Raw genomic sequence first — 22,288 nt, 5'->3', positions numbered from 1 at the left:
CATGTATGTATGCATGCACACACGCACTCCTTAAAGTATAATTTAGTATTAGCTAAAGTCAGTGTATCCAAGTCCATAGATATCCCACTCCGCGTATATTGCAACTGTCAGAGCTCCATAGTCTATCCTAATGTGACTGGCGGGCTTTAAAGCATGCATGAGTGCAGGCCACAGATACACACACACACAAGACTACGCCGGCTCATCAATAATTTAACATTGCGGGATCTCGTTTGGTAGACCAATCATGGGTTAGAGTAATGATGTCATCAAAGCAGGGGAAGACCTTAGTTTGAGAATGACTAAGTGTTGGCTTTTAGTGCCACATGCATGCCGATATAATGGCTGTTTATTGTGGAGGTGGTGTGGGTTGGCCGGCTGACTGATGAGGTGGTGGTGTGCGTTATTACTAACTGCAGACACATTTGTACGATTTTAGCACAAAATTGAATTGAGTGCCCAAGCATTGGTTTATAGCTTGTGTGGGTATTGTAGTCAAGGAGATGGGAAATGCTGTGTTAAGTGGATGCAATTGACCACAAAAAAAGGTGAATATATGGATTTTTAAAATCTGGTTTAGTATTACAAATTAAAAGCAATTTGGTTGAGATAGAGGATAAAATGGGTTAATTTTGAATAAAATGAGGTGTAGTTGTGAGTAATACCCAGTTGCTGTCTACTGTAGATAGCAAATTGGTATACATAGCCTTTGGGTAGTTCAAACAAATTATGTTGAATCAATAGATATTGTTACAACTAGAGAAACAGTTCAATGTACTTAACTATTATTAGCCAGTTGCATGGAATGAGAACAAATTAAAGCCATATTGTAACATTTTCTCACAAGCATGCCCTCAATTTGTCTAGAAATCTAGATCTTTACACTAATGTAATGTACTTTGAACTAAGATATCGTATAAAAATGTTTTGTTTTGCCTAATCTGTTCGGGTCAACATTCAACCTAGAAATATCTGATGGTGAAAACTATACATTTTGTAAAAAAAAAAAAAAAATACATGGCTTTAACTTAAGTGAAATATGTGCTGTCTTCAGTAGATAGTAATAATCTGAGTATCATATTTGGCCTATTCAAAATTAATACAATGTTGTAATATTTCTGACAATTTAAAAAATCACAAAATGCAAAATGGGATATCAAATATGTTTAATTTTGGCACAAAAATGAGGTACTAATGGGAACAAATGGGCTATTCTGTTTAAAATCCACACTCCCCCTGCGGAAGATTTGGGAAATATCATCCACAGGGGGAGTATGAATTTCAAATGGAATGAGCCCATTAGACAGCTCCATTTCAATTTCATACACCCTCTGAGAAAGATTGAACTTGAATCTTCACAGAGGGAGGGTGAGTTTCAAATGGAGCAGTCTAAAATGTTCATTCCATCTGATATTCATTCTCCCCCTGTGGATATTTCCCAAATCTTCCCCAGGGGAATGTGGATTTTAAATGAATAGCCTAATGTATGTTTTACTGAATGAAACGGAGCTCTGCATGTATTTCCAGTTGAAGTACCTCATTATGAGGTAACATCAGATGTATGCATATTTATAAGATTAATTCATAACCTCCGCGTATTACGCCATATTTGCGTCCCAATCAAATTGGTCGTTAGATGATTTACGACACCGCTGGTATACGGGCGCCGAGGTTATTGATATCCATCAATGACCTCCGCAGTATGCTTACGCGGGTACAATGACTTCCGCGTACTGCGATCTGTTGCGCCGAACTCTACACGCACACGCTAACTACCATATTTGCACATGGCGTGATTGCGCAGTGCTGTAATTGGTAAGTCCGTTTTAGCCTGTTCGACTTTTTGAAGGGCGAAATATTTAGTTTTGATAAAATTGTTTATTTCAACAAATTTCGGAGAATAAAATCTTGAGATTTGGTTGAGTGATGAGTTAAAAGTGACGGTTATGAGGATTGGTTATAACTTTGCATCAGTTATATGTCGGGCATTGTGTAAAATCTAAACATTTTGCTTTGGACCTCGGAATATCCCTCGGTTCCAAAGGCAAAATGTTTAGATTTTTTTTTTTGCCCTCCAAATAACTAATGCGCAGTTATTAACCTATAAGTAATCTTTATCGAATGAAGATAGTTTCTCATGTGAATGGGGTCTGTGTCTGAAAGCCCCTTTTTTAATCAAGAAAAAATTAGTTCAAATTTAACACCAGACAATTATGTATTCTCTGCTCTTTCTAAATTTATATTATCAACACAGCCAGCCCATCCCTCCCCCTCACACAATTGTCCTAAAAAAGAATACCCCAGGAGAGCTCCAAGCTATTTGTCATATGGGCATATTATATTTTGTTAGCTGTTGTACGTATAAATATAAGCTTAACGCGGCTGTGTACTATAGACATTGTTTCTTTCGCTAAATTGAGTTTTTTGATATGTTTTTACCTTGTTATGTTTTTTATAAATACAAGGAATGAAAATCCAGATTTGTAAACTCCAACTGCAATATTTTAAGGATTTTATTTCACTATTCCACTCGTGTTTGAAATTGAAAAGGAAAGAAAATCTTTGTTGTACCAGCCAGGGTACACTCGCAAGCAACAGCGTATCGCGTTGCGTGTCGCGCAATTTGTTAACGCACAAATACGCTTACGCATACGCTGACGCTTATCTGCATGCTTGTGGCGCATCTTATGGAAACACCACGGAAGCACTGATTTCACAAAAACCTAGTGGTCAAATGGCTCCGCTTTTAGTTCATAAAATGTGGTTTTTTTCAAGTTCTTTCCCCCGATTTAAATATCAAGTTATGAATGGATTTCGCTCAAACTTCTCAAGGGGCCGTGGATTTACCCGATGTTCATGTAATGCAAGGTAGAAAAACGAAAACTGTCGCATTCTCATGTGAGATTCGATGAAAGTGCAAAATGTGACCACTTTAAACTTCACGATAACTCAATAAATACAGCATATATAGGTAAGCAAATATGATCATCGTATGAAGCATGATCGACTCAAGAAACGGTTTTCCCATTTTTGTATATTTTGGTCTATTTCCGATTTTAGGCATCATTTTGTACAAATAGGCGTTTGTGAATTTTAAAAAGTTCATTTTGATGCCTTATATGGTCAATATGTCAAAAAATAAGGCCAATATCAAAAAAAAAAAAAAAACGTTTTTGGAATGGAGCCTCAAGATTGAGCTAAAAACAAAATAAAATATTTTGGAAAGAGTGTTTTTTTGTTATGATGTACCGAACAAATATTGCCAAAAACTCACTTTTTAAAGATTTTCTTCATATTAACTGTTGTTTTTACACCAAATCTATATTTATATTAAGATTCATTGATGTCTTGCCTTTATAAAAATGTATACTTTTATATGTCTTGCGTAATAATTACAAAGTTATTGTACTTTTACTACATGCATGTCTGAGAGTACACAGCCACCTTAATTATCTAGACACTTTTCCAGATACAATTTTGAAATCTAGAAGTATACCCACAAGACTACTTGACGCATTGCAAGTGAATTAATATGGCTGATTGCAAGAGCCATTACATTGAAGCACATACCGTCAAGTGTTTGGTCAATAAAACTGAAATTTGTGGAACAATATATAATATAGCAGCATGTAGACTGATATTGGACTCTGTCATATTGACATAAGCTTAAAAAGTTACCTTTTCAGAGTCTGAGTTGAGCAAAGGCGTGGCTTGCGGCGCCATCACGGCGTCTTCATTCAGCGTAGTGATTACACTCCTCCGCTCAACAGGGATGCCGGATACGACCTGCCCGCCATCTATGACGATCTGCTGCCACTTGACCACCCAACGGGTGGTCAGGTGACCGGAGGAGTGTAATCACTACGCTGAATGAAGACGCGCCCGTGATGGCGTCCGCAAGCCACGCTTTGCTCAACTCAGACTCTGAAAAGGTAACTTTTAAGCTTATGTAAATATATAATATATATGTATAATTATACAGGGGTTTAGAGTAAGAATGCCCTATCTGCAAAAGCTGCCAGATGTCATAATTTTAGATTGTGTACAATATAGAATGCAGAAATAGTCAAATGTCTACAAGGCAGCTATTACAGATAGGACCTTCTGGCTCTAATTTCTCGATATGCAGTATCAGGTATACACATGCATCAGATAAGACATACTGGCACAACCCGATCCAACCAAGCCAATGTTCACACTCATGGATTGCTATCTTGTCCTCCATATGCTAGTAGAGGTCAGTGGTTAAAAATCGGGGCAGAGAAAACAACTATTTTCTTCATCTCCTTTCTTCCTTCCGTCTTTCCTTTACTTTCCCTTAACCAAAATGCAGAGATGGTTAGGGTTAATCACAGGGCCGTAACAAGGTTGAAAAATGTGGGGCAGCCATCACAAATGTGGGGCGGCCAAATTACAAATATATGCCCAAATTGAAATAAAGATATAAAGAAAAACATAACAAATTTCTCAAAACGTGGGGTGGCCATAGCATCCCCGGCCGCCCCACTTGCTACGGCCCTGGTTAATCAAGTGTGCTATTACTGAAATCATTACATCCATGTTATACTTGGTTGCAAATTTATAAGGTCTTGCAATCCAATTTTCTTACATAGTATTTTGAATTGTTTCTTGCTTCATATTTTTGCCTTGTACCTCTAATTTCACAAATTCCTGCCTTTGGTTTGGTTAAGGGCTCAGATAGCAGCATTGCACAGTATTTTTGTGGGGCCTGAGAGCACATCAGACATATCAAATTGCATTCTGAATATGAAAAATGTTGATATCAAACAATATGCAATATAATACAAATTTTATGGCAATTTCTTAAAAATTTATATTTTTGACATCTAATAGTCCTCGAGGTAAAATTTATAAATCTAATGATATTTACTTATGTAGCTGGGACGAAAAGCCCACAATCATTTGAAAATTTTGACTTTGCATATTGAAGATAAACATTTTTTCCCAAAAAGACTTTAAAAATTGAGGTCTTTTGGGAAAAAAAAAATGTGTATCTTCAATACACCAGGCATAGGCATACGGCACCTTGGTACCATTTGGTTCGAGCTATCTTCAGTAGATAGCAAAAAGTTACATCAGAATATATCCAAAATCAGCCTTGCTGATCTCAAAAGTGTTTGAATTTGAATAAAGTCAGCATGTATTTTTAATGACTTGGGTCATCATTATTTCAAACAAATGTGAATAAAATCAGCATTGTGTCGGCATTGCATTAAGACTTTTCATGATTTGAATAATCAGATTGTTGAATTCATGTGTATACCAACCAAAATGACATGTAGCTGAGCTGTTGCAGCTACATGTCAAACTGAAAGATGCACTAAATGTAAACATGTACAACTCAAATTAATTTAAGGTAAGCCTATGATATTAGTTGTAAACAAGTTGGATTCAATTATGACTTTTCCCTACAGTATAAACAGCGCATGCAAGTAAAAAACAAGATACACTATGGACCGCAATGGCCTCATCCCAATGGTATAGTTCAATAACCTCAATTAAACAATCATACTGCAAAATTTGACCTCAAGTTGCAGAGTATGAATTTTTGTACCCATATTTTCAAAGGTCATTCAATGAATGTACAAATGTACTGGGGTTAAAGAACTGCGCCCTGCTAGATGAGCATGTTGTGGATCCTAGTGATAGATGTAGCAAGCAAATGAGTGAGCAAAGAAGCAAGGCATCCACTGGGGACTCGGACACTAAGAGCCAAAACGTACTCTCAGTTCCATGGCACAGTTCATGCATCTCCATCCAACAATCCAGTCTCCATATCTGACCTCAAGTAAAGGAGAATGAGGTCATGTATCTAAAGGTCAGTCTATGATGGTGCAAATATATGGGTTAAAGAACTATGTCATGATAGATGAGCATGTTGTGGATCCTAATGTAAGGTAGTTGGCCTCATTAGTGCAGGTGTGAAGTAATAGTTTATACAGTAGCAGTAAATAACATTCAATTTGCACTTTTTTAGATGAAGCTGCGGAAAAAACAATTTGTGCAGTAGAATTTGTTCCAACCACAGATTCTCAACACTTAAGAATTTGTGATCCAACTGAGTTTTGGCCAAAACATAATGGTTCAAACCTTAGTTTGTCCCATATGTTACTGGCCAACAGAAAAATGTTCCTATGTATATGAAGAAAATATCTGGCCAAATAATGCCACATATTTGGTGGACCAAAGTGTGGATGAAATATCTTTTGGACTAAAATATTTTGGATGAAGTGTGTTTGGACAAAAAACATAGAACCAACTGTATTTGGACAAAGCAATGACCTTGGACTTCCGTGGCAAGGCTACCCTTTTTCGGTATATTAATTGGTCAGAGGGTACATTTTTGTGCAAATTTATTTTTATCATCTATTTTTCACTGAATATTCACCAAATATTCGATGGTGAACACTGTTTTGTCAACAAAATATTTGTCAGAAGATCAGAAATATAATGAAATAAAAACAAGTCTGACTCTGAACCAGGGCCTTTGTGAACAGTTTTAATTTATTGTGTTTGATAGATTTTATTTGCTACATACAAAACATTGCATAGCAACAATACAAAAGTTAAGAGCATAAGAATATAGGCTATGGTATATATTTTTATCAATTAGCCTACATGCAGGCCTACATGTAGAACATGGATAACCCACAAAAGCTAATCTTTCAGGCTTATTTTCGAAGGAATGCACAAAAATATGACAAATGGAATAAAACGATAAATGAAAGAAAAACAAGAATGGGAATCCCATTGGAATTAGCCATTAGAAAGGTGATATTTGACAGCATACTGTGTCAAAATACTACCCCTCCAAATGTTTCCTGTTGCTGTGAAACCCATGTAATTGTCCAATCATCCTTTATGCTCATTTTCTCTTTTACCCTACCACCTTACCCAATAATACTGCCATACCATAACCCTGACCAACATATATGTTTATGCATGTAAACTGTTGGCCAAAGTTTGACTGGAACTTGACGGGATTTAAAATTGTGATTAAAAATGTGTGCAAAACAAAAGATTATGGCGAAGTTTCCAAGTGGCGTTGCTAGGGGAATTGACCAATTAAGCATTGATTCTGCACCACCAGTGGTGAATTTCAGTTTTGCGCACACAAATAGTTATTTGAAACCGCAAAATTCAACTTGATTATAACCTCTAATAAAATAATGCTATCTACTGAAGATAGCATCGTTCATTTAGAGGGAAATACGAGAGTAAAATGCACTATGCCCTAGGCAAAGCCACTCCCTGTCGCCCCACCAAAGCATACCAAAAATGTGTTAAGGGGGGTTACCCCTTGAAAACTCATCAGTTTCTTTTTATCCGCACTCATTTTTCCCCATTTTCTTTCTCCATTCCCGTTTTTTCCTTTTTCGCCCCCCCTTTTTTTGCGCCCCTCTGCGTTTGCCGCCCTAGGCGACCACCTTACCTGGCCTAATGGTCGGAACGGCCCTGAAGAAACCCAAAAACATTTGCTGCTCTAGTAACTAACCTAGTGACCTAAAGTATTGGGTCATGTCACGATATTTTGTTCTGAGGCATTATGTCCAGGTTGCTCAATTTAACATCCACATATCCTTAATGCTGTTGAGATTTTACAAGGATGGCGCTCTCACATTTCTAAGAATCCAAAAGTGCCATTAGGCGAACGTTTACGGATGAAACAATGTTGCAGGGGCGGATCCAGGAATTTTCAATAGAGGGGGCGCCGAGCCACCGTCGCTGCCGCGGCGGTTTGGCGCCCACACAAAGTCAGGTGCCGCTCTGCAAAAATGCATTAAGTCGGGCGCCGCTTTGCAAAAAATAGAGGGGGCGCGCGCCGGGTGCGCCCCCTCTAAATCCTCCCCTGTGTTATGTACAGAAGATAGCATATTTCCTTCTAATTGCAAATGCTATCTACTGAAAATAGCAATTTACTCTCATGAAATAATGGTACCTGCTGTATACTGATGAGAGAATATTGCCCTCTAACTAAATAATGCTATTTACTGAAGATAGCTGAAGATAGCATTTTATTTTCATATTCTCCTCTAATGAAACAATGCTAATCTACTGAATATAGCATATTGCCTTCTAATGAAACAATGCTCTATACTAAAGATTTCCCTCTAATTACAAATGCTATCTGCTGAAAATAGCAATTTACACTCATGAAATAATGCTATCTACTGAAGAGAGTATATTGCCCTCTAACTAAACAATGCTATCTACTGAAGATAGAATTTTATTCTCTTATTGCCCTTTAATGAAACAATGCCATCTATAACATATTGCCCTCTAAATAATGCTATCTACTGAAAATAACAATTTACATTCATGAAACAATGCTATCTACTAAAGATATTATATTGCCCTCTAGTGAAACAATGCTATCTACTGAAGATAGCATATTGCAGACCTTATAATAAAACAATGCTATCTACTTCTTCTTCTTAGCTTGTGCAAGCGCAGGGTCAAATGCGTCCGAGCCAATAGCTGACGCAGTGACGAGCAGAATCGTTGAATTCAGCTAGGTCCTCATGTGTGCAATGTTGCCCCATCTGTGGACAGACCAACAGAGCTCAACAGGTGTTCCATAGTCTGTGGAACCGTTCCACACTCACAGGTAGTGTTTTGTCCTTCTGGTAGGTAGCCCCATTTCTGCAAAGCGACCTTGCACCTTCGGACCCCTGCTCTTAGTCTGTTGAGACACCGCCACTCAGGCCATGTGGAATCAGCTGCTCACTGGGTTCCAGTCCCATAGCTGGTGGATTGGGAGATCTCTCTTTCCACATGGTGAGTCTTTCTGCTTCCTTGGAGACTGTCCCAAGAGGATGATCTTTGCTTAGGAAGCTTCCTCTGGATCTAAGGCGTTTGGGTGCAGCAGTCTGGTTGAACATGGGATGCTTCATATCAGTAGTCTGACGCTCACGCTCTTGCATGCTGATTACTTGTCGGCGTACATCTGGAGGGGCTATAGCAGCTAAGGTGTAGAGACTCTCCGTTGGTGTTGATCGGAGGCATCCAGTGATAAGTCGACAGCATGAGTTGAGTGCTGGGTCCACCTTCTTGACATGAGTTGATCTTCCCCACACTGGGCAGGCATATTCAGCACCAGAGTAGCATAAGGCCAAGGCTGTTGATTTGAGAGTGTCTGGTCGAGCTCCCCTTCTGGATCCAGTGAGCTTGTTCAAAATGTTGTTTCGTGAACAAACTTTGCTCCTTGTCTTCTCAATGTGGCTCTTGTATGAGAGTGTACGGTCGAGAGTGACTCCCAGATATACGGGTGTTTCACAGTGCTCTAGTGTGGTTCCAGACCACCAGGTCACCTTCAGTTGACGTTTAGCTTCACGGTTGTGGAGGTGGAAAGCACACACCTGTGTCTTGGATGGGTTGGCACGGAGGTAGTTTTCCTCATAGTATGGCGTGAGCTCATCCAGGGCTTTGGAGAGTCTCTGTTCCACAACAGTGAAGTCGGTGTGTTGTGCACTGATGCCAAGATCGTCTGCATATATGAAGTGTTGGGTGTCTTCACTTCTCGGTTGATCATTGGCGTATATATTGATCAGGAGAGGTGCGAGAACACTGCCTTGGGGTAGTCCGTTCTTGAGTCTTTGCCACCGGCTCTTCTTGTCTCCAAGCTGAACAAAGAACATCCTGTTGTCAAGCATGCATTCGATGAGCCCCGTCAGGTGGATATCTTTGGTTAGCTCCAGGATTTTGATGAGGAGACATCTATGATTGACGGTATCGTAAGCTGCTGAGAGGTCGACGAAAACAACTCCGGTTACCAATCCTTCCTCAAATCCATCCTCGATGTGCTGGGTAAGGTTGAGAACTTGGCTTGTTGTTGACTTGCCAGGACGGGAGGGATGTTCTGGGATGAGTTGCTCGTCTACCACAGGTGCCAGTCTGTTGAGCAGGAGGCGTTCGAATAGCTTGTATAGGTATGGCTGAGAAGCGATATTGGTCGATAACTCTTTGGAATGGACATGATGGATGGATCTTTCCCTGGCTTCAGCAGGCCGATGATATAAGACTTCTTCCAGATCTTAGGGAGTCTGTGGCTGTGACGACAGGTGTTGTAGAGCTGTAAGAGCCATTTCTTTGCCTCTGGACCAACGTTATTCAGCTGCTCAGTTGCGATGTTGTCAAGGCCAATCGCTTTCCCTGGTTGGAGTTTGGTGATTCCTGCTTTCAGCACCTGCATAGTAAAGGGCTTGGTGAAGCCGGGGTCTCCGCTGTATTTCTTGCGGTCTAATTTGGTCTTATGTTTCTTGCCACTTCTTCCATTCAGGAGCAACCTGGTTGGGTGTGACTTTGCTATCTACTGAAGACAATGTTTATTGCCCTGTTTAAAATGGCCAATTTGAAAAGGCGAGTTTGATATGTGTTTTCAGTTTTGAAATAGAGTCTTTGATGTTTATCAGGAGGGAATCCGACATCTTTGGTTCATTAACAACAAAGCTCCTTCCATAAGTAGTCATTTTGCCGGGGAGTTCTTGAAGTAACATCTGTGAAGCAGATCTCAGAGACGAGATGAAATGTACAGCAACAAGAGATCAGAAATACTCTACAATTGCCACACACAACTACTGTTCTCTCCAAACTTACCAAGCTCAGCTCTCTCCAAACTTACCAAGTGCATTAGGGATGTTTATAAACCGAGGATCGGAAATCGAGGCTCGAAAAACGAGGATCGGAAAACGAAGCTGTGGTAAAATACATAGCCAAGAATCCTCGTTTTCTAATCCTCTGTTTATAAACACCTATATATAAGCTTATACACCGAGGTTCGGAAAACGAGGCTGTGCTAAAATAAATAGTCAAGAATCCTCGTTTTGTTATCCTCTGTTTATAAACACCTATATATAAGGTTATAAAACGAGGATCGAAAACCGAGGATCGGCTTAATTTACTGTATCCAGACTTCGTTTGTCATTAAAACTCACTGAGTATAGCTTCCTAATACTATTCCACGTTCAAGGGGTCACTATGATACCGAATTCATCATTTTGTAGAAATTAATTTCGTGTGTGCATCTTTGACTCTCAATGACATATGGGTTATTCAGATATTGGTGGAGGGGTCCCAGGGGTGCTCCCCTGAACGTAGTAGGGGCATGGGAAAGTTCTTAGAGCGAAAAGTGCACTATATATTATACTCTTTATCAACCGCCAAAGGATTTGTTGTATAAAAGCACAGCAACGAATCCTCGTTTTCCTGTCCTCGGTTTATAAACACCTATATATAAGGTTATAAAACGAGGATCGGAAACAGAGGATTGGCTTAATATTCCATTTCCAGACGTCGTAAAAATGTCATTGAAACTTACTGAGTATAGCTCCCTAATACTGAAACGATTACTATTCCAAGTTTCATGGGTCACTACGATACCTAATCCATCATGTTGTAGAAATTAATTTCGTGTGTGCAACTTGGACTCTCAATGACATATAGGTTATTCAAATATTGGTGGAGGGGTCCCCGGGGGTGCTCCCCTGGAACTAGTAGGGACATGGGGAAGTTATTAGAGTGAGAAGCGCAGTATTCGCTATTTATCATCCGCCAAAGGACACAATTATTTGTTGTAAAATAGCACAGCAACAAATCCTCGTTTTCCTGTCCTCGGTTTATAAACATCATGCTGTTATTGTTAACTACATGTATGCAGACAGCACAGGGGCACTCACAATAGACATTTGAACCCTACTGGTAGCGCTGTGTTGTAGATATAGGAGATGAACTAGTTAGCGTCATATATCAAAAAGTATAAAGCTATGATTTTAGTACTTGCTCTATGTTTCAATTACTTATTCTTTTCAAAATATCTGACTTTTCAACCCGGTACAAGCTTTAATAACGGGGGACCATACATTTGTATGAGAAAGAAATCCTACCATCTGTTCAAACTCGCGTGTTATTCCAATGCACATTTTGCTTCACCGGGCAGCCCTGGCTTGGTCGTATTTGGAAGATTGTTGTCACGAAACCGTAATAGGTACAAATTTAGTACTTTCTGTGAATTAAGTATGGTGTATTCTCTATAATGTCAATCTTTAAATCATTAGCATAGTCCTTATAATAACGGGGACCGCCTTGATGAGTACATGACAGCAAACCAGTGAAAAATACCCCAAAACTCGGTCAGTGGAGCTCCGTCCGTACATGTCAATAGCGATATTATCGATTGGATTAGTCGACCGTACCGGACAATTCAATCGCTTATTGGATTAATATTATCACGTGGTAATAAATTTGCATTGGACAATACCGTATAAGCCCGTCTACAAGCATATAGTAGCGACTGTGATGATAGCAAAATTCACTCTAGCGCTCTCCATAATATCATATCATTATGGAATTTGAGCAAATCAATTACCGACACAAGCAGGTATACAATGTATTATTTTATCTGTATTTATATTTTCTTTCATTCTTCTATTAAGACTCTTTTCGTGTTCTCTCTTTTCATATTTGTTTAATTTTTTCTATAATTGTTTTCTTCTATTGTTTCTTTGCTTTGTTTTCTTTGTCTTTTTTTTTTTTTTCTTTCTTTTTTAAAAATTTTTTTCTTTTTTTTTCTTTGATTCATATTACCAGGGAGAGGAGTGAACTAAAGGCCCATTCAGTGATTTGCTCATCCGGATGATCGTAAAAATCATCAAAATTCAGATTTTGCACTTTTGTCATTGTCATTAGATGTGCTAACATAGCCTGCTACAGACGGGGACTGCTCTATAATCCGACGCTTCTATAATCCGAAGGTTCTTGAGTCCGAAGGTTCGCTAGTCCGAACATGTGTTCATAGCATTCCCTAGTCCGAATTTTAAAAGAGGTTCTCTAGTCCGAAAAAAAATTTAAAAGAGGTTCTTTATTCCGACGGTTCTTTATTTCGAAGGTTCTATAGTTCGAATTTTAAAAAAGGTTCTCTAATCCGAATATTAAAAGAGGTTCTTTAATCCGAATTTTAAAAACGGTTCTCTAGTCCGAATATGAAAATAGGCTCTTTAGTCCGAATTTTAAAAAGGGTTCTATAGTCCGAAATTGCAAAAGGGTTCTATAGTCCGAAACGGATACCGTGTTCTTTAGTCCGAATCAGTAAAAAGGCTCTATAGTCCGAATTTTTTTTATAACATTAACATTTACTGCACCCTCTAGCTAGATAATAGCAGAGTTTATGGTAAACGGGATGACGCTACTTTTAGCACCCTCTCATCAAAAACAAATCCTGCGTACGCGCCTGATATCCCCCAACTTACTGTAAACAAAGATCCTAAAAATACGATATTTGCTCCAAAACTGTTGACATATTTTTACACCATCAGAAACGAAAAGAAAAATAATGAATGGAACGAAAAAATGTAAGAACAATGAAACAACTGAATAAAGACTAAAAGGAAGTCCAAATGAAATGAAAGAACAATGAATACAAAGATAATGAACAAAATAATGAACATTACAGAAAGAACAAGGAGAAGAAAGAAAGAATGTAATAAGGAGAAGAAAGAAAGAATGTAATAAGGTCTAGAAATTAGAATATAGAACAAACAAAAATGAGAAAGGGATTTTAAGAAAGAGCTAATGAAAAAAATATCGAACGAAATCAAGAATGAACAAATGAATGATGATTTGACAGTGAAACAAATGATGAAAATAAAATTCGGACTATAGAACCTCTTTACCAATTCGGACTAAAGAACACGGTATCCGTTTCGGACTATAGAACCCTTTTGCAATTTCGGACTATAGAACCTTTTTTTAAATTCGGACTATAGAGCCAAGTTCCATATTCGGACTATAGAACCCTTTTAAAATTCGGACTATAGAGCCTATTTTCATATTCGGACTAAAGAACCGTTTTTAAAATTCGGACTATAGAACTTTCGAAATAAAGAACCATCGGAATAAAGAACCTTCGTAATAAAGAACCGTCGGATTAAAGAACCTTCGGACTAAAGAACCGTCGGAATAAAGAACCGTCGGACTATAGAGCTTCCACCCTACAGACATAGACGTTAAGGTACAAATTTCGAGGAGCATAACAAACACCAAATTGGTGTCATATGACCTTTGACATGCATGCATTCTTTTGTCGAGAGTTGACATGGTCTTTCAATTTGTGCCGAGTGTCCTTGGCGGACTTGACTATGCTTCAGTGGTCATGAAAGGATTCAATAGATAACCTCTGTCCCACTAATCCCCAGCTATTGTCTGAAATTGCTCCTCGGAAGATATATCATAACAACTCATTCCTCAAATGATAGTCAGATAACGACCAAAAGATAAATGACTGACTATCATTGAGGACTGAGTTCCGCAGTCTAAGCCTGCTAGTGGTTCAGCCGAAAACCGCATGCATTCACGTGAATCTGTAATTGATATAGAGGCCTTGCATGTGACGTATCATCCCGTAAATATGGCGGACTACTCAAATGCATTCAACAAAAGCATGATTGCAATCTACCGTGACAGCTCGTCTCACACACATAACCCTGCACTACGATCAAATAGGTTGATGACAACATTTGATTGAATGGACTGCGCCGTCCGCCATAACTACGGTGAAGGACACCGGTTCAAATCGTTTGTTTGGAGCCAATCGATAATTTCATTCAGGGCCTCTGCAGAGGCCCTGCATGCTTTTATCGATTGACTCCAAACAAAGGATTTGAACCGGTGTCCTTCACCGTAGTGCAGTCGCAGTGCAGTCCATTCAATCAATTGCTGTCATCAACCTATTTGATCGTAGTGTATTTGTTATGTTTGTGAGAAGAACTGTCGCGGTATATTGCAATCTAGATACAGACTTTAAGGTACATATTTCGAGGTGCATAACAGACACAAAATTTGTGTCATAACAAACACCAAATTGGTGTCGATGACCTGACATGCATGCATTCTTTTGTGATGGTCTTTCAATTTGTGCCGAGTGTCCTTGGCAGACTTGACTATGCTTCAGTGGTCATGAAAGGATTCAATAGATAACCTCTGCCCCACTAATCCCCAGCTATTGTCTGAAATTGCACCTCGGAAGATATATTATAACAACTCAGTCCCTCAAATGATAGTCATATAACGACCAAAAGATAAATGACTGACTATCATTGAGGACTGAGTTCCGCAGTCTAATTGCAATCATACTTTTGTTGAATGCATTTGAATAGTCCGCCATATTCACTGTATGATACGTCATATGCACAATCTCTTACTGACAGTTAAAATTAGCTACATGTATTTGAATGGGGCTTCGCAGAGGTACCGCTTGAACGTACTAGTGCAGCGCGGTATATTCAAAAATTGTTTTCAATTTGCTATGTTAGTAAAGCCGATTATTGCATAACTTTGCCAGCGTATTCAAGACATAGGTTATGTAAGGGATAAACTGTGCATAGGAGTATGGGTTCAAGTTATTGTTATGGTAATTAATCCTGTTAGTGTAACATCACTACTTCGGTGAATAAAGGTTGTGCATATGACCATAGAGTAAATTCCTGGAGAGGGCTCAACTCATTAGCACGAGGCGCATTGATATGTAAATAGCGTATTGTTATTCAAATTTGTGCCCTGGCTTATTGCGGGCGGTAGTCATGTTATGCAGACGGGGCCTGCATCCATGCCAAATTGATAAGTGAATACGTATAATCACCTTTCTTTATTAACTATAAGCTGGTATATTTCGTATACCGTTTCGTTATAAAAGAAAGGCCAAATATTAAATGTATCAAGTGTATACACTTTGAGATTTACATGCCTTTTTATCGTCAGAAGTGCGGAGCTCCAGCGACTGAAACTACAGCTAAAGCTAGTTGGTGGCAACGCGTGGCCGCACAAGGCTGCATCATAGAATCCTATCCCAATAATATGGAATTGTATCGAATACATTTGAAGCAAACACGGTTCGTCTGCATTTAAAAGACATGTTAATTCACAATGATATATGAGTGTACACAGTGTCATCCAGCTATGTCAAAGCAACAATGGATCTTAAAATGTTCAAGGACATTGATTTATTCGATTTCCGGAACACGCAGACTGACCAATCAGAAGTTGGTTCATTTTGGTGTTGTGTATGCATAACTGCAATGGCACTATGATGTGAAATTCTTTACATACATTTAAAAATACTTATTCACTCCGGAAGCCAAGTACCAATATGTCTGATAATTGCAGATTGATAATTATTATCACGCAAGGAAACGAATAGAAACACACATTCAAAATGGCGCCAAACTGGAAGGTCAGATGTGATGTCAAATATTTTCTATACTTCAAATTCTACATGTATTTCATACCTTACACCTGTCACGCATTTCTTTCGTATTACTGACAGCAAGTCCTTATTTCGACATTACTATTGCAAACAGTCATTTCCAAATTAATTAGTAGACTTTCTTTGAAAAACATATCACGATGCCTGATGGGAAATGCCTGTCCGCCATTTCATTAAACCGGATCGTTTTCGAGTGTTTTGTGCCCAGATGTATTGGGGGCGCGCTATACTCTCATTGAACAGACAAAGTTCGTTAAACTAACGGCGTCAGTATTCGCCAACTTGATCATGGGGTCGAATATGAATTATTCATAATGGTTCATAACGGATCGATAACTGGCCTCATTTTCTAGATAGCAAACCAACGGGATTTGTCATTCGTTTGCGTGCTTGATAGAACAACCGTGAATTTAGTGTCACCCCCTTGGATATGACGTAAATCACACCGTAAATATGGCGGACTACTCAAATGCATTCAGCAAAAGCATGATTGCAATCTGACTACCGCGACAGTTCGTCTCACAATCATAACGAATGCACTATGATCAATAGGTTGATGACATCATTTCACTAAATGGAATGCACTGCGCCATGAAGGACACCGCTTCAAATCTTTTGTTTTGAGCCAATCAATAAGTTCACGCACAAACTCTATACAAAAGAAGTGGACCTTTGTAGTTGAATGAGCTAAATAGTTGTCTTTGTAAGATGAAATGATTGAAGTTTTGGAAGACATTATATTCATGATGGGATAATATATTCAAACATGGAATAATTATTATTATTCCTCATTTATTTTATTTTTTATTGAAAAGACTGCAATTGTGGCAACAAAACAATTTGTTTGTTATGTCATCACAAGTCTTTCATTCAATATTATTCCGCGTTTCCTTATGGAGAGGAGCAGTTTCAGACAATAGCTTGGGATTATTGGGGCAGAGGTTATCTGTTGAATTCTTTCATGACCACTGAAGAATAGTCAAGACTGTCAAGGACACCGGCGCGAATTGAATGACCATGTCACTCACCACAAAAGAATGTCAATGTTCATAAAACACAACTTTAGGTACCTTCTGCTTCCAATAATATGTACCTAAAGGCCTATGGCTGCTCTAACCGTGGGTTTCGATATTGTTTTGAATAAAAGCTTTTACTAGTTTCTTTAAAACCACAAAATTGCTATATATATATATATATATATATATATAAAAAATAGTAAATAAAACAAAAATAAAATATAAAAAAAGAAGAAAAAATCTAAAATGCAATCCTAAAAGAAGAAAGGTAGATTTGAAGATAGATAAAAAGAACATGTCAAAAAGTTTAATCAAAACGAGCATAAAACCATGAAGCAATTGCTGGAGAGGGCACTCCCTCATTTGCATGTGCCACATTCTTATTTAAATTAGCCATTGTGTTATTCCTTAATATTCATATGTTATGGGGAGCACTTTACACCACCAGGTTGGGCAAGTCATGAATAATTTAGTGTTGTGAAGCCAAATAAACTGTTATTTCCCAGGCTTGAAAAAAAATTGCAGGCTGAGGTGGGAATCGATCTCGGTACCTCCCGGTTAAAAAGCACAGTGCAAGACAACTAAGCCAGCTAAATATCTGTTGTGAGACGTGTAACATTAAATCAGTAATAAAAGAAGTAGATTCTTATTTTGGGCTCAAATTGTAGAAAATGGGAAATATTTGTCCCTGCTCTAAAGAAAATAAAAATTAAGATCTTTAAACAAAATGTTACCGGTACGGCTCTATTGAAAAAAAAAGATTGATATCAAAATAACTTGTCTATTTTATATTTATTTATTTCACGAGGCGGCATTGTCACAGGCGAACACTGTATAGGCTAAAAACTAGATCCTCAACACTAGATGCCGTCATAGCTCAGTGGTAGAGCATCAGACTGGTGATACCAAGATCGTTGGTTCGAGTCCTCCTTGGTTTTTTTTGTGAATGCAATTCTACGATACCATTTGTTCTTATTTTTCTTATTTCTTATTTATCTATTTATTTATTTATTTATTTATTTATTTATTTATTTATTTGTTTATTTGTTTATTTATGTAAATAATTATGTATTTATTTTGTTTAATTACTAACTCACACTCTTTAGAAAAAAGGGCTCTTGGTCGATCAGTTCATTTATTCATTGTTTGATGGTTTGATACGTCTATTGATCGAAATTGAATATCATATAATTTATTCATATTCATTGTTTGTGAATTGATTGACTGATTAATTAACTGATTGATTGATTTGTTGAGCCGGTGCAAGTGAGTTCGTGAAATGTTAAAGGTGAGTTACTTAAACAAGCCTTAATAATTATAATAAATAAATAAATAAATAAATAAATAAATAAATAAATAAATAAATAAATAAATAAATAAATAAATCGCTTTGCCCCTCTCTGCCTGCCAAAATATTATGATCACCCCCCTGTTAGACATTCAAATTATTGGGATCCCAAATAATAGATTAAATATATCAGATTTGTAGATGTAGGCCTACAGTAAGAAAACTTTAAGAAAAAAAATAAACCGATATTTTAACTCATTATTGACCATGGTAGGCGAAACCGTCAATTATAGTGATTAAAGAATTTGTGTTCAAAAAAAAATGTCCATATTATAAGCGTTTCCGGACGTTTACTGTTATCGGGTACTCACGTACAAGATTTTCCACGAAAAATCCATATACATGGGTCTACTGAAGAAAAATCCTTAGACATGGCCCTTTTAGATTTTCCGTGCTATGTGTGAAAAACATCATGCGGGAAAACATGTTGCTTTTACTATTTTCAAGCTCAAATCCTTAGATATGGGTCCTTACTTTCCTGACAATCCTTAGATATGGGTACCTATTTTCGGTACATCATGCAGTTATTGTTAACTACATGTATGCACACAGCACAGGGGCACTCACAATAGGCAATTGAACCCTACTGGTAGCCCTGTGTCGTAGCTATTGGGGATGAACTAGTTAGTATCATATATCAAAAAGTATAAAAGCTATGATTTTAGTACTTTCCCTCTGTTTCAATTACTTATTCTTTTCCAAATATCTGAATCTTCAACCCGGTACAAGCTTTAATAACGGGGGAACATACATTTTTATTAAAAAGAAATCCTACCATCTATCCAAACTCGCCGTGTTATTCCAATGCACATTTTACTTCACCGGGCAGCCATTTTTTGATCGTATTTTGAAGATTGGCGTCATAAAACCGTCATAGGTACACATTTGTTACTTTCTGTCAATCAATTATGGCTTATTCTCTACATGTCAATCTTTAAATAATTGGCATAGTCCTTATAATAACGGTACTCCGCCTTTATGAGTAAATGACAGCAAACAGCTGCAAACCAGTGAAAAATATCCCAAAACTCGGTCAGTGGGGCTCCGTTCGTACATGTCAATAGAGTCATTATCGATTGGATTAGTCGTCCGTAGCGGACAATTCGGTCGCTCATTGGATCAATATTATCAGGTGGTAATAAATTTGCATTGGACAATAGATTACTATATAATGGTTTAGTACTGATTATATCGGTTTAATCTTCAATAAGCGGGTTTATGGCTGGAAAGGTCACGGTGAATTCGCCGTGGACGTAAGTGCACTATGAAAATCGTGACCCTTAGAAATGGTTATGGGTTTGGAAGCTCGGGCCGCACATCTCCGTGGAAAAATAATCCAAGTACCCCCGGTTATCCTAAGCCTTTTAAAGCGTTTTAAGGCCAAACTCGCACCCCTCTCACCCCAATTTTACCCTCCCAAGGACTCATAATTATTGCACAGCCCCTGATAATCTCCTAAATTATTCAATTGTTTTTTCGATGGGCCTAAACTCTTGTAATATGCCTCCACATATTAAATACAGCAAGCTACATTTAAATTATACATGCACGATACAAGTGCTAGAAACGCTGCACATCAGTGACATCACTTAATTAATATTACTACCGGTAGTGAATAGCAAGCTTCGAAGGTTGAAAGTGCGCCCGCTTTACTACCTGAGAGCAATCCGATAGTGCGTTTCAATTTATTACGTGTTGGGAAATCCACAAGCTTCCACAAGATCAAATAGAACGATGAGTGATGATTATTTACTTGTTTTTAAAAACAAACTTCTTAAGCCAGTAATAAACTACGTTCACGGCCGACAACTATAGTTTGAATGATATTTATTGTCACACGAGGAAATAAAAACAATGGCGCCTCACGTGCTTCAGGTCAGGTCAGTGGTCAAAGGATATTTTTATCGCTAAATCGCTGGCTGGATATCGTATCAAATTCAAGTGATACACTACCGTCGTATTATTGACACCAATTCCTAATTTCGACATTACTATTGCGAAAGGTTATTCCATTATCAAATTAGTAGACTTTCTGTAAAAAACAAATCACTGGTACCTGATGGGAAATACTAGTGCGCCATCACCGGATTACTCCCTGCTATCCTAGCTGGCGCGCTTTCAAGCTTGCTACTCGCATTGAACAGGCAGAGTTCGCAAAACTAACGGCGTCGTTATTTGCCAACCCTAATTAACATGATCAAGGGATCGAAATTATTAATTATTCATAGCCGATCGATAACTGGCCTCATTTTCTAAATAGCAAACCAGCGGGATTTTTCATAGGTTTGCGTTGATAATAGAACAACCGTGAAGTTAGTGTCACCCCTTGATAAAACTGAACCAGTCCCCTGGACCTTGCTCTCTTTTCTGCCAAAGTCTGACGCTCTATCAATTGAGCTATATGATCCTGATATATGAAACATTCGTTATTATGTCAATACAATTGATCGGTGTTACAATATCCATAGATGGAATGTATTATAGCCACCTATTGCCAGTACACGGTGGTGCCAGTATGATTATACAGGGTGTCCCAAAAAAAAGAGGCCCCATATTGCGCCCTCTTTTTCTCCTATTTTTGAAATGTTGATTAAATATATTTTGGTATGTAAAGAAACCTTAAGTTGTTAGCATTAATAAACCAAAACAATTATACCAATCGGCTTACAACTTTTGAAGATATACACTTTTAAAGATATGTACCGGCGTTTTTCACTCTGTCCACGGAGAAGGTTTGGCTACTTCAAAGATTGAAAAGGAGTACACATACCATGCATGAATATCAAACATTCCTCAATGATAACTTTATAAAATAGCTTTATTTATGGAATGGGCTTTACTGGTGGGTTTATGGGCAATGGATTTTGTTCATAGTGTCATTAATTTGTAGGTAAAATGGATGCCGAATGGGACTTCTTTTGCTTTACTTGCAATTACTTATTTTTTATGCCTTTTTGTTTTATTATGTTTCTTACTTTCTTACTTTGTTGTTTCTTGCTTTCTTTTTTTTATTTACAACATAAGTCATTTCTCTTTTTAGGATAAAAGGTAGCCATAAAAGGCTGTTTGGTTTGTCTTTGGTTCTTTTGAAATGAGTTTACTGTGCTGCTCTGCCCTCTACCTGGTTGCCTCCTTGGCGAATACAGGCTTCAGCCCTGGTCCTCATTGCATCAATTGCGTTGCGTACCTTGGTCTCGCCGCGACTTTTTTTAAATTTTCCACTGACATATATTCATCAACAGGGGGCGCTATCACTAAGGGATTTCTCCGTCGCACAAATTGGCGCCAAATGCATATATCGGCTAAAAATTGTGTGTCCTTTCATCAGTTAGCTGTCAATAAATTTGATGCAAGTCCCAAAATATTTTTTATTCCGATGAAAAAAGGGTTACTTGATCGTACTAATTTAGTTAAAATCAACAAAAACAGTAGTAGATACGTGTAAATATTTTCCCAATGGTTCATGTGAAGCCCTGTGGTAGCGGTTATAACAAAAAAACGAAAATTGAAAGTTTGAAATTATTGTTTGAAGGATCATGCCCGTAGTAGTTCATTCAACCATTTAAAAAAATGGACTCGATGTTTTTCTCTAATAGGCCTATTACTTCAGATAGTTTTTCAAATGTAATGTAAATCGATAGTCAGGTT

The sequence above is a fragment of the Amphiura filiformis genome, chromosome 9 (genome assembly GCF_039555335.1).
Source record: "Amphiura filiformis chromosome 9, Afil_fr2py, whole genome shotgun sequence".
Taxonomy (NCBI): domain Eukaryota; kingdom Metazoa; phylum Echinodermata; class Ophiuroidea; order Amphilepidida; family Amphiuridae; genus Amphiura; species Amphiura filiformis.
Note: the sequence above shows the minus strand (reverse complement) of the source record.